Source organism: Styela clava, chromosome 12 (genome assembly GCF_964204865.1).
Source record: "Styela clava chromosome 12, kaStyClav1.hap1.2, whole genome shotgun sequence".
Lineage (NCBI taxonomy): Eukaryota > Metazoa > Chordata > Ascidiacea > Stolidobranchia > Styelidae > Styela > Styela clava.
In genome coordinates, this window is record NC_135261.1 from 17,438,298 (window position 1) to 17,450,000 (window position 11,703).

The 11,703-nt window shown below is 55.8% G+C and overlaps 2 non-coding genes and 2 pseudogenes across 2 annotated transcripts; all 4 read left to right on the forward strand.

Moving 5' to 3' along the window:
• The first annotated feature begins 685 nt into the window (after positions 1 to 685).
• LOC144430899 (small subunit ribosomal RNA) lies at positions 686 to 1,793 on the forward strand (annotated as a pseudogene).
• A 6,171-nt stretch (positions 1,794 to 7,964) lies between these two features.
• Positions 7,965 to 9,776, forward strand: LOC144430889 (small subunit ribosomal RNA). The gene has a single exon (XR_013479800.1). It is a non-coding gene; the product is annotated as a small subunit ribosomal RNA (ribosomal RNA).
• Positions 9,777 to 10,074: 298 nt separating this feature from the next.
• LOC144430851 (5.8S ribosomal RNA) lies at positions 10,075 to 10,228 on the forward strand. The gene has a single exon (XR_013479767.1). It is a non-coding gene; the product is annotated as a 5.8S ribosomal RNA (ribosomal RNA).
• A 288-nt stretch (positions 10,229 to 10,516) lies between these two features.
• LOC144430935 (large subunit ribosomal RNA) overlaps positions 10,517 to 11,703 on the forward strand; it is a 3,688-nt pseudogene continuing 2,501 nt past the window's right edge.

Sequence of the window (11,703 nt, forward strand, 5' to 3'; positions counted from 1 at the left end):
CCGAAAAAAGTTGAAGTACAAACGTGCAAGCATACTAACCTAACCCTAGGTAAGGCATGTTAGAGCGAAAGACAGTAAACTCGAATGAGCCAAGAAAGAAGCCGAGCCGAAAAAAGTTAAAGTACAAACGTGCAAGCATACTAACCTAACCCTAGGTAAGGCATGTTAGAGCGAAAGACAGTAAACTCAAATGAGCCAAGAAAGAGCGGCGTGTGGGGCCGGTCGGAGCGCACACATCTCTCGGTGGCTGGCGGGCGAGAGAGTGCTGCGTCGCCGGCATCGGCGTCGAAAGAAGCCGAGCCGAAAAAAGTTAAAGTACAAACGCGATGCTAATGAGCGAGCCGTTGTCTCGACTAATATGTAGGGGGCGTTCGATCGAGCGTCTGGCTTGAGCGCTTGTCGGCCTAGCAGAACGGTCGCATTGTTATGACCGGGTTTTAGGCACCGCTGCAGGCGGCCGGCAGAGCTCTTGTTTGTGCGAAACTGAATGGATTGAGCCCGAGAGAGGGCGAGCAAAGAAAAAACGCAAATCGCTCCGCCTGGCACTGCCGGCGAGAGCGCGGACGTCGCGGCCAGCGACTGTCGAAGCTGAGTACGGCCGCAGGCGATCGCCTCGGTCTTAAACGAATGCGACGAGCACGCGCCGGGCGGCCCAGCAAGGGCCGAGCGCAGCTGTCGCAGCTATCTGGTTGATCCTGCCAGTAGTGATATGCTTGTCTCAAAGATTAAGCCATGCAGGTGCAAGTACGAGTTCTCGTAAAGCGAAACTGCGAATGGCTCATTAAATCAGTCTTGGTTTATTTGGTCTCGTGAGCGAAGTGGATAACTGTGGTAATTCTAGAGCTAATACATGCATTAAGCGCTGACTTCGGGAGGCGCGCTTTTATCAGATCAAAACCGACCGGGTTCGTCCTGTGACGTTTGATGACTCTGGATAACCACGCGGATCGTACGGTCTCTGCACCGACGACGTATCATTCAAGTGTCTGCCCTATCAACTGTCGAAGGTACGCTACGTGCCCACCTTTGTGATAACGGGTAACGGGGAATCAGGGTTCGATTCCGGAGAGGGAGCCTGAGAAACGGCTACCACATCCAAGGAAGGCAGCAGGCGCGCAAATTACCCATTCCCGACACGGGGAGGAAGTGACTAAAAATAACAATACAGGACTCTAACGAGGCCCTGTAATTGAAATGAGTACATCCTAAAACTCTTAACGAGTATCCATTGGAGGGCAAGTCTGGTGCCAGCAGCCGCGGTAATTCCAGCTCCAACAGTGTATGCTAAAGTTGTTGCGGTTGAAAAGCTCGTAGTTGGATTTTGGGCGAGCGCCGCCGGTCCGTCGCAAGGCGTGTCACTGGTTGCGTTCGCCTCACCTTCGGTTCTCCGTCGGTGCTCTTGACTGAGTGTCGGCGGTGGCCGATAAGTTTACTTTGAAAAAAGTAGAGTGTTCAAAGCAGGCTGTTCACCTGCATACTGTTGCATGGAATAATGGAATAGGACCTCGGTTCTATTTTGTTGGTTTTCGGAGCACGAGGTAATGATTAAGAGGGACAGACGGGGGCGTCCGTACTCTGCCGTTAGAGGTGAAATTCTTGGATCGGCGGAAGACGAACTACTGCGAAAGCATTCGCCAAGAATGTTTTCTTTAATCAAGAGCGAAAGTCAGAGGTTCGAAGACGATCAGATACCGTCCTAGTTCTGACTATAAACGATGCCAACTAGCGATCGGGAGGCGTTACCATGACGACCTTTCCGGCAGCTTCCGGGAAACCAAAGTCTTTGGGTTCCGGGGGAAGTATGGTTGCAAAGATGAAACTTAAAGGAATTGACGGAAGGGCACCACCAGGAGTGGAGCCTGCGGCTTAATTTGACTCAACACGGGGAAACTCACCCGGCCCGGACACAGGTAGGATTGACAGATTGAGAGCTCTTTCTTGATTATGTGGGTGGTGGTGCATGGCCGTTCTTAGTTGGTGGAGCGATTTGTCTGGTCAATTCCGATAACGAACGAGACTCTGGCATGCTAAATAGTTACGCGACCTTCTCGGTCGGCGTCTAACTTCTTAGAGGGACTAGTGGCGTTTAGCCACACGAGATTGAGCAATAACAGGTCTGTGATGCCCTTAGATGTCCGGGGCCGCACGCGCGCTACACTGAGTGAAGAGTAAACTCGAATGAGCCAAGAAAGAGCGGCGTGCGTGGCCGGTCGGAGCGCACACATCTCTCGGTGGCAGGCGGGCGAGAGAGTGCTGCGTCGCCGGCATCGGCGTCGAAAGAAGCCGAGCCGAAAAAAGTTAAAGTACAAACGTGCAAGCATACTAACCTAACCCTAGGTAAGGCATGTTAGAGCGAAAGACAGTAAACTCCAATGAGCCAAGAAAGAGCGACGTGCGGGGCCGGTCGGAGCGCACACATCTCTCGGTGGCTGGCGGGCGAGAGAGTGCTGCGTCGCCGGCATCGGCGTCGAAAGAAGCCGAGCCGAAAAAAGTTGAAGTACAAACGTGCAAGCATACTAACCTAACCCTAGGTAAGGCATGTTAGAGCGAAAGACAGTAAACTCGAATGAGCCAAGAAAGAGCGGCGTGCGGTGCGGGGCCGGTCGGAGCGCACACTTTTCTCGGTGGCTGGCGGGCGAGAGAGTGCTGCGTCGCCGGCATCGGCGTCGAAAGAAGCCGAGCCGAAAAAAGTTAAAGTACAAACGTGCAAGCATACCAACCTAACCCTAGGTAAGGCATGTTAGAGCGAAAGACAGTAAACTCGAATGAGCCGAGAAAGAGCGGCGTGCGGTGCGGGGCCGGTCGGAACGCACACTTTCCTCGGTGGCTGGCGGGCGGGAGAGTGCTGCGTCGCCGGCATCGGCGTCGAAAGAAGCCGAGCCGAAAAAAGTTAAAGTACAAACGTGCAAGCATACTAACCTAACCCTAGGTAAGGCATGTTAGAGCGAAAGACAGTAAACTCGAATGAGCCAACAAAGAGCGGCGTGCGGTGCGGGGCCGGTCGGAGCGCACACTTTTCTCGGTGGCTGGCGGGCGGGAGAGTGCTGCGTCGCCGGCATCGGCGTCGAAAGAAGCCGAGCCGAAAAAAGTTAAAGTACAAACGTGCAAGCATACTAACCTAACCCTAGGTAAGGCATGTTAGAGCGAAAGACAGTAAACTCGAATGAGCCGAGAAAGAGCGGCGTGCGGGAGAGTGCTGCGTCGCCGGCATCGGAGTCGAAAGAAGCCGAGCCGAAAAAAGTTAAAGTACAAACGTGCAAGCATACTAACCTAACCCTAGGTAAGGCATGTTAGAGCGAAAGTCAGTAAACTCGAATGAGCCAACAAAGAGCGGCGTGCGGTGCGGGGCCGGTCGGAGCGCACACTTTTCTCGGTGGCTGGCGGGCGGGAGAGTGCTGCGTCACCGGCATCGGCGTCGAAAGAAGCCGAGCCGAAAAAAGTTAAAGTACAAACGTGCCAGCATACTAACCTAAGCCTAGGTAAGGCATGTTAGAGCGAAAGACAGTAAACTCGAATGAGCCAAGAAAGAGCGGCGTGTGGTGCGGGGCCGGTCGGAGCGCACACTTTTCTCGGTGGCTGGCGGGCGGGAGAGTGCTGCGTCGCCGGCATCGGCGTCGAAAGAAGCCGAGCCGAAAAAAGTTAAAAGTACAAACGTGCAAGCATACTAACCTAACCCTAGGTAAGGCATGTTAGAGCGAAAGACAGTAAACTCGAATGAGCCAAGAACGAGCGGCGTGCGGGGCCGGTCGGAGCGCACACATCTCTCGGTGGCTGGCGGGCGAGAGAATGCTGCGTCGCCGGCATCGGCGTCGAAAGAAGCCGAGCCGAAAAAAGTTAAAGTACAAACGTGCAAGCATACTAACCTAACCCTAGGTAAGGCATGTTAGAGCGAAAGACAGTAAACTCGAATGAGCCAAGAAAGAGCGGCGTGCGGTGCGGGGCCGGACGGAGCGCACACTTTTCTCGGTGGCTGGCGGGCGAGAGAGTGCTGCGTCGCCGGCATTGGCGTCGAAAGAAGCCGAGCCGAAAAAAGTTAAAGTACAAACGTGCAAGCATACTAACCTAACCCTAGGTAAGGCATGTTAGAGCGAAAGACAGTAAACTCGAATGAGCCAAGAAAGAGCGGCGTGCGGTGCGGGGCCGGTCGAAGCGCACACTTTTCTCGGTGGCTGGCGGGCGGGAGAGTGCTGCGTCGCCGGCATCGGCGTCGAAAGAAGCCGAGCCGAAAAAAGTTAAAGTACAAACGTGCAAGCATACTAACCTAACCCTAGGTAAGGCATGTTAGAGCGAAAGACAGTAAACTCGAATGAGCCAACAAAGAGCGGCGTGCGGTGCGGGGCCGGTCGGAGCGCACACTTTTCTCGGTGGCTGGCGGGCGGGAGAGTGCTGCGTCGCCGGCATCGGCGTCGAAAGAAGCCGAGCCGAAAAAAGTTAAAAGTACAAACGTGCAAGCATACTAACCTAACCCTAGGTAAGGCATGTTAGAGCGAAAGACAGTAAACTCGAATGAGCCGAGAAAGAGCGGCGTGCGGTGCGGGGCCGGTCGGAACGCACACTTTTCTCGGTGGCTGGCGGGCGGGAGAGTGCTGCGTCGCCGGCATCGGCGTCGAAAGAAGCCGAGCCGAAAAAAGTTAAAGTACAAACATGCAAGCATACTAACCTAACCCTAGGTAAGGCATGTTAGAGCGAAAGACAGTAAACTCGAATGAGCCAACAAAGAGCGGCATGCAGTGCGGGGCCGGTCGGAGCGCACACTTTTCTCGGTGGCTGGCGGACGGGAGAGTGCTGCGTCGCCGGCATCGGCGTCGAAAGAAGCCGAGCCGAAAAAAGTTAAAGTACAAACGTGCAAGCATACTAACCTAACCCTAGGTAAGGCATGTTAGAGCGAAAGACAGTAAACTCGAATGAGCCGAGAAAGAGCGGCGTGCGGTGCGGGGCCGGTCGGAACGCACACTTTTCTCGGTGGCTGGCGGGCGGGAGAGTGCTGCGTCGCCGGCATCGGCGTCGAAAGAAGCCGAGCCGAAAAAAGTTAAAAGTACAAACGTGCAAGCATACTAACCTAACCCTAGGTAAGGCATGTTAGAGCGAAAGACAGTAAACTTGAATGAGCCAAGAAAGAGCGGCGTGCGGGGCCGGTCGGAGCGCACACATCTCTCGGTGGCTGGTGGGCGAGAGAGTGCTGCGTCGCCGGCATCGGCGTCGAAAGAAGCCGAGCCGAAAAAAGTTAAAGTACAAACGTGCAAGCATACTAACCTAACCCTAGGTAAGGCATGTTAGAGCGAAAGACAGTAAACTCGAATGAGCCAAGAAAGAGCGGCGTGCGGTGCGGGGCCGGACGGAGCGCACACTTTTCTCGGTGGCTGGCGGGCGAGAGAGTGCTGCGTCGCCGGCATCGGCGTCGAAAGAAGCCGAGCCGAAAAAAGTTAAAGTACAAACGTGCAAGCATACTAACCTAACCCTAGGTAAGGCATGTTAGAGCGAAAGACAGTAAACTCGAATGAGCCAAGAAAGAGCGGCGTGCGGTGCGGGGCCGGTCGGAGCGCACACTTTTCTCGGTGGCTGGCGGGCGGGAGAGTTCTGCGTTGCCGGCATCGGCGTCGAAAGAAGCCGAGCCGAAAAAGTTAAAGTACAAACGTGCAAGCATACTAACCTAACCCTAGGTAAGGCATGTTAGAGCGAAAGACAGTAAACTCCAATGAGCCGAGAAAGAGCGGCGTGCGGTGCGGGGCCGGTCGGAGCGCACACTTTTCTCGGTGGCTGGCGGGCGGGAGAGTGCTGCGTCGCCGGCATCGGCGTTGAAAGAAGCCGAGCCGAAAAAAGTTAAAGTACAAACGTGCAAGCATACTAACCTAACCCTAGGTAAGGCATGTTAGAGCGAAAGACAGAAAACTCGAATGAGCCAAGAAAGAGCGGCGTGCGGTGCGGGGCCGGTCGGAGCGCACACTTTTCTCGGTGGCTGGCGGGCGAGAGAGTGCTGCGTCGCCGGCATCGGCGTCGAAAGAAGCTGAGCCGAAAAAAGTTAAAGTACAAACGTGCAAGCATACTAACCTAACCCTAGGTAAGGCATGTTAGAGCGAAAGACAGTAAACTCGAATGAGCCAAAAAAGAGCGGCGTGCGGTGCGGGGCCGGTCGGAGCGCACACTTTTCTCGGTGGCTGGCGGGCGGGAGAGTGATGCGTCGCCGGCATCGGCGTTGAAAGAAGCCGAGCCGAAAAAAGTTAAAGTACAAACGTGCAAGCATACTAACCTAACCCTAGGTAAGGCATGTTAGAGCGAAAGACAGTAAACTCGAATGAGCCAAGAAAGAGCGGCGTGCGGTGCGGGGCCGGTCGGAGCGCACACTTTTCTCGGTGGCTGGCGGGCGAGAGAGTGCTGCGTCGCCGGCATCGGCGTCAAAAGAAGCCGAGCCGAAAAAAGTTAAAGTACAAACGTGCAAGCATACTAACCTAACCCTAGGTAAGGCATGTTAGAGCGAAAGACAGTAAACTCGAATGAGCCAAGAAAGAGCGGCGTGCGGTGCGAGTCCGGTCGGAGCGCACACTTTTCTCGGTGGCTGGCGGGCGGGAGAGTGCTGCGTCGCCGGCATCGGCGTCGAAAGAAGCCGAGTCGAAAAAAGTTAAAGTACAAACGTGCAAGCATACTAACCTAACCCTAGGTAAGGCATGTTAGAGCGAAAGACAGTAAACTCGAATGAGCCAAGAAAGAGCGGCGTGCGGTGCGGGGCCGGTCGGAGCGCACACATCTCTCGGTGGCTGGCGAGAGAGTGCTGCGTCGCCGGCATCGGCGTCGAAAGAAGCCGAGCCGAAAAAAGTTAAAGTACAAACGTGCAAGCATACTAACCTAACCCTAGGTAAGGCATGTTAGAGCGAAAGACAGTAAACTCGAATGAGCCAAGAAAGAGCGGCGTGCGGGGCCGGTCGGAGCGCACACATCTCTCGGTGGCTGGCGGGCGAGAGAGTGCTGCGTCGCCGGCATCGGCGTCAAAAGAAGCCGAGCCGAAAAAAGTTAAAGTACAAACGTGCAAGCATACTAACCTAACCCTAGGTAAGGCATGTTAGAGCGAAAGACAGTAAACTCGAATGAGCCAAGAAAGAGCGGCGTGCGGTGCGGGGCCGGCCGGAGCGCACACATCTCTCGATGGCTGGCGGGCGAGAGAGTGCTGCGTCGCCGGCATCGGCGTCGAAAGAAGCCGAGCCGAAAAAAGTTAAAGTACAAACGTGCAAGCATACTAACCTAACCCTGGTTAAGGCATGTTAGAGAGAAAGACAGTAAACTCGAATGAGCCAAGAAAGAGCGGCGTGCGGGGCCGGTCGGAGCGCACACATCTCTCGGTGGCTGGCGGGCGAGAGAGTGCTGCGTCGCCGGCATCGGCGTCGAAAGAAGCCGAGCCGAAAAAAGTTAAAGTACAAACGTGCAAGCATACTAACCTAACCCTAGAAAAAGCATGTTAGAGCGAAAGACAGTAAACTCGAATGAGCCAAGAAAGAGCGGCGTGCGGGGCCGGTCGGAGCGCACACATCTCTCGGTGGCTGGCGGGCGAGAGAGTGCTGCGTCGCCGGCATCGGCGTCGAAAGAAGCCGAGCCGAAAAAAGTTAAAGTACAAACGCGATGCTAAAGAGCGAGCCGTTGTCTCGACTAATATGTAGGGGGCGTTCGATCGAGCGTCTGGCTTGAGCGCTTGTCGGCCTAGCAGAACGGTCGCATTGTTATGCCCGGGTTTTAGGCACCGCTGCAGGCGGCCCGCAGAGCTCTTGTTTGTGCGAAACTGAATGTATCGAGCCCGAGAGAAGGCGAGCGAAGAAAAAACGCAAATCGCTCCGCCTGGCACTGCCGGCGAGAGCGTGGACGTCGCGGCCAGCGACTGTCGAAGCTGAGTACGGCCGCAGGCGATCGCCTCGGTCTTAAACGAATGCGACGAGCACGCGCCGGGCTGCCCAGCAAGGGCCGAGCGCAGCTGTCGCAGCTATCTGGTTGATCCTGCCAGTAGTGATATGCTTGTCTCAAAGATTAAGCCATGCAGGTGCAAGTACGAGTTCTCGTAAAGCGAAACTGCGAATGGCTCATTAAATCAGTCTTGGTTTATTTGGTCTCGTAAGCGAAGTGGATAACTGTGGTAATTCTAGAGCTAATACATGCATTAAGCGCCGACTTCGGGAGGCGCGCTTTTATCAGATCAAAACCGACCGGGTTCGTCCTGTGACGTTTGATGACTCTGGATAACCACGCGGATCGTACGGTCTCTGCACCGACGACGTATCATTCAAGTTTTTTGCCCTATCAACTGTCGAAGGTACGCTACGTGCCTACCTTTGTGATAACGGGTAACGGGGAATCAGGGTTCGATTCCGGAGAGGGAGCCTGAGAAACGGCTACCACATCCAAAGAAGGCAGCAGGCGCGCAAATACCCCATACCCGACACGGGGAGGTAGTGACGAAAAATAACAATACAGGACTCTAACGAGGCCCTGTAATTGGAATGAGTACATCCTAAAACTCTTAACGAGTATCCATTGGAGGGCAAGTCTGGTGCCAGCAGCCGCGGTAATTCCAGCTCCAACTGTGTATGCTAAAGTTGTTGCGGTTGAAAAGCTCGTAGTTGGATTTTGGGCGAGCGCCGCCGGTCCGTCGCAAGGCGTGTCACTGGTTGCGTTCGCCTCACCTTTCGGTTCTCCGTCGGTGCTCTTGACTGAGTGTCGGCGGTGGCCAATAAGTTTACTTTGAAAAAATTAGAGTGTTCAAAGCAGGCTGTTCGCCTGCATAGTGTTGCATGGAATAATGGAATAGGACCTCGGTTCTTTTTTGTTGGTTTTCGGAGCACGAGGTAATGATTAAGAGGGACAGACGGGGGCGTCCGTACTCTGCCGTTAGAGGTGAAATTCTTAGATCGGCGGAAGACGAACTACTGCGAAAGCATTCGCCAAGAATGTTTTCTTTAATCAAGAGCGAAAGTCAGAGGTTCGAAGACGATCAGATACCGTCCTAGTTCTGACTATAAACGATGCCAACTAGCGATCGGGAGGCGTTACCATGACGACCTTTCCGGCAGCTTCCGGGAAACCAAAGTCTTTGGGTTCCGGGGGAAGTATGGTTGCAAAGCTGATACTTAAAGGAATTGACGGAAGGGCACCACCAGGAGTGGAGCATGCGGCTTAATTTGACTCAACACGGGGAAACTCACCCGGCCCGGACACAGGTAGGATTGACAGATTGAGAGCTCTTTCTTGATTCTGTGGGTGGTGGTGCATGGCCGTTCTTAGTTGGTGGAGCGATTTGTCTGGTTAATTCCGATAACGAACGAGACTCTGGCATGCTAAATAGTTACGCGACCTTCTCGGTCGGCGTCTAACTTCTTAGAGGGACTAGTGGCGTTTAGCCACACGAGATTGAGCAATAACAGGTCTGTGATGCCCTTAGATGTCCGGGGCCGCACGCGCGCTACACTGAGTGAAGCAGCGAGTGTCTAACCTAGGCCGAAAGGTCCGGGTAACCCGTTGAACCTCATTCGTGATTGGGATAGGGACTTGCAATTGTTTTCCTTGAACGAGGAATTCCCAGTAAGCGCAAGTCATCAACTTGCGTTGATTACGTCCCTGCCCTTTGTACACACCGCCCGTCGCTACTACCGATTGAATGGTTTAGTGAGATCCTTGGATCGGCCCCGTCGCGGCTGGCAACGGCCGCGTCGGCGTGTCGAGAAGACGATCAAACTTGATCATTTAGAGGAAGTAAAAGTCGTAACAAGGTTTCCGTAGGTGAACCTGCGGAAGGATCATTACCGAAAGTGATGGTAGGCCCCGGCCGACCGCGCACTTAATTGTCTTTGGGTGCCGCCGAGAGGGCGGCCGTCAATCGGGGTTCCGCCCCGTGCGACACGCGTAACACGTTGGCATAGCAAGGCAGCCGAGTGCGATGGTGGCTTCTGGGCACCGCGCTCGATGTGCCGCCGGCCCAGCCCGGCGGTCGCTCGGCGCCGTTTGTTGGTTTTTTTGTGCAGTTGTTGTCGGTGGTGGTTTTGTGGTCGATCCCACAGTGTGACGTCCGCGCGCTTCGGCGCCGGGCGAAACGTCGAGGACGACTCTTAACGGTGGATCACTCGGCTCGCGAGTCGATGAAGGACGCAGCCAAGTGCGAGAAGTAATGTGAATTGCAGAACACATTGAACGTCGACCTTCTGAACGCGAATTGCGGTCTTGGGTCAATCCCGGAACCGCGTCTGCCTCAGGGTCGCGTTCGTCCTCACCCGAGGGCCGTCGCCTGGCCTCTGCGAAGACGGCCGGGCGTCGCCCCAAGTTGAAGCGGTCGCCGAGCTTTCTCGGCGCGACCGCGTGTCCCGTAAACCGCCGGCCCCTTGACGTGTTCAACTACGTTCGAGGGGCGGGTCCAGGTCGGTCGGTCCGGTCACGAGATCAAGACCGACCGTGGGCCAAGGCGGTGACGGTACGCGCTCGGTCGGCGCCGGCGGCGACGACTTGCGATGCCAGCGGGCCGTGTAAGAAGCGGCCCGCTTGACACATACGACCTGAGTTCAGGCGAGAGCACCCGCTGAATTTAAGCATATTATGAAGCGGAGGAAAAGAAACCAACAGGGATTCCCTGAGTAACGGCGAGTGAACCGGGAAGAGTCCAGCGTCAAATCTGCGCGCTTTTCGAGCGCGCCGAGTTGTGACGTACGGAAGTCCCAGTGCGGCTGACGGCGAGCGCCGGTGTCCTTCTGATCGAGGCCTCGTCCCACGGCGGGTGTTAGGCCCATAGGGGCGTTTGCCTTGGCCGCTTCGAGTCTTCTCGGAGTCGGGTTGTTTGGGAATGCAGCCCAAAGCGGGTGGTAAACTCCACCTAAGACTAAATACGGTCGCGAGACCGATAGCGGACAAGTACCGTGAGGAAAAGTTGAAAAGCACTTTGAAGAGAGAGTTCAAGAGTACGTGAAACCGTTGAGAGGCAAACGGTAGGGCCCGTCAGGTCGCCGGCTCGCTTTCAGTTGGGTGCGGGGGCACGCCGTCTCGGTTCGCGGACGCTTAAGGCGCCGCTGCCGAGTCGGCTCGCGCACCGTCTCAGCGCACTAGCGACCGGCGCGGGTCACGACCGGTTTGCCGTCGGTCTAAGTCCCCGCGCAAAGGTGGTACCGCTCCGGCGGGGGTGTTACAGCGCGCGGGCGGTGCGGCCCGGCGGCGGATCGAGGAAAGGATGCCGCGCGCTTTCTGTGTGCGGCCGTCACCGTTCGGCTGGCTTGTCGTTCGCCTGCACTGTACGCAGTGCCGGTGTTCGGCGGGCTGCCGCTTCGGTGGCGCGCCGTCGACGCGCTCGGGGTCCGTGGCCACGTCGGCCACCCTCCCGACCCGTCTTGAAACACGGACCAAAGAGTCTAACATGAGCGCGAGTCGTCGAGTGGTTCGAGACTCGCAGGCGAAATGAAAGTGAAGGCGGCCTTTGGCCGAACGAGGTCGGACCCGGAGCCCCGTGCGGGCGCCGGCGCACGACCGGCCGATCGCACCCGCTTTGTCGGGGCGGTCGCGCAAGAGCGTCCATGTTGGGACCCGAAAGATGGTGAACTATGCCTGGGAAGGTCGAAGCCAGAGGAAACTCTGGTGGAGGACCGTAGCGATTCTGACGTGCAAATCGATCGTCCTATTTGGGTATAGGGGCGAGAGACTAATCGAACCATCTAGTAGCTGGTTCCTTCCGAAGTTTCCCTCAGGATAGCT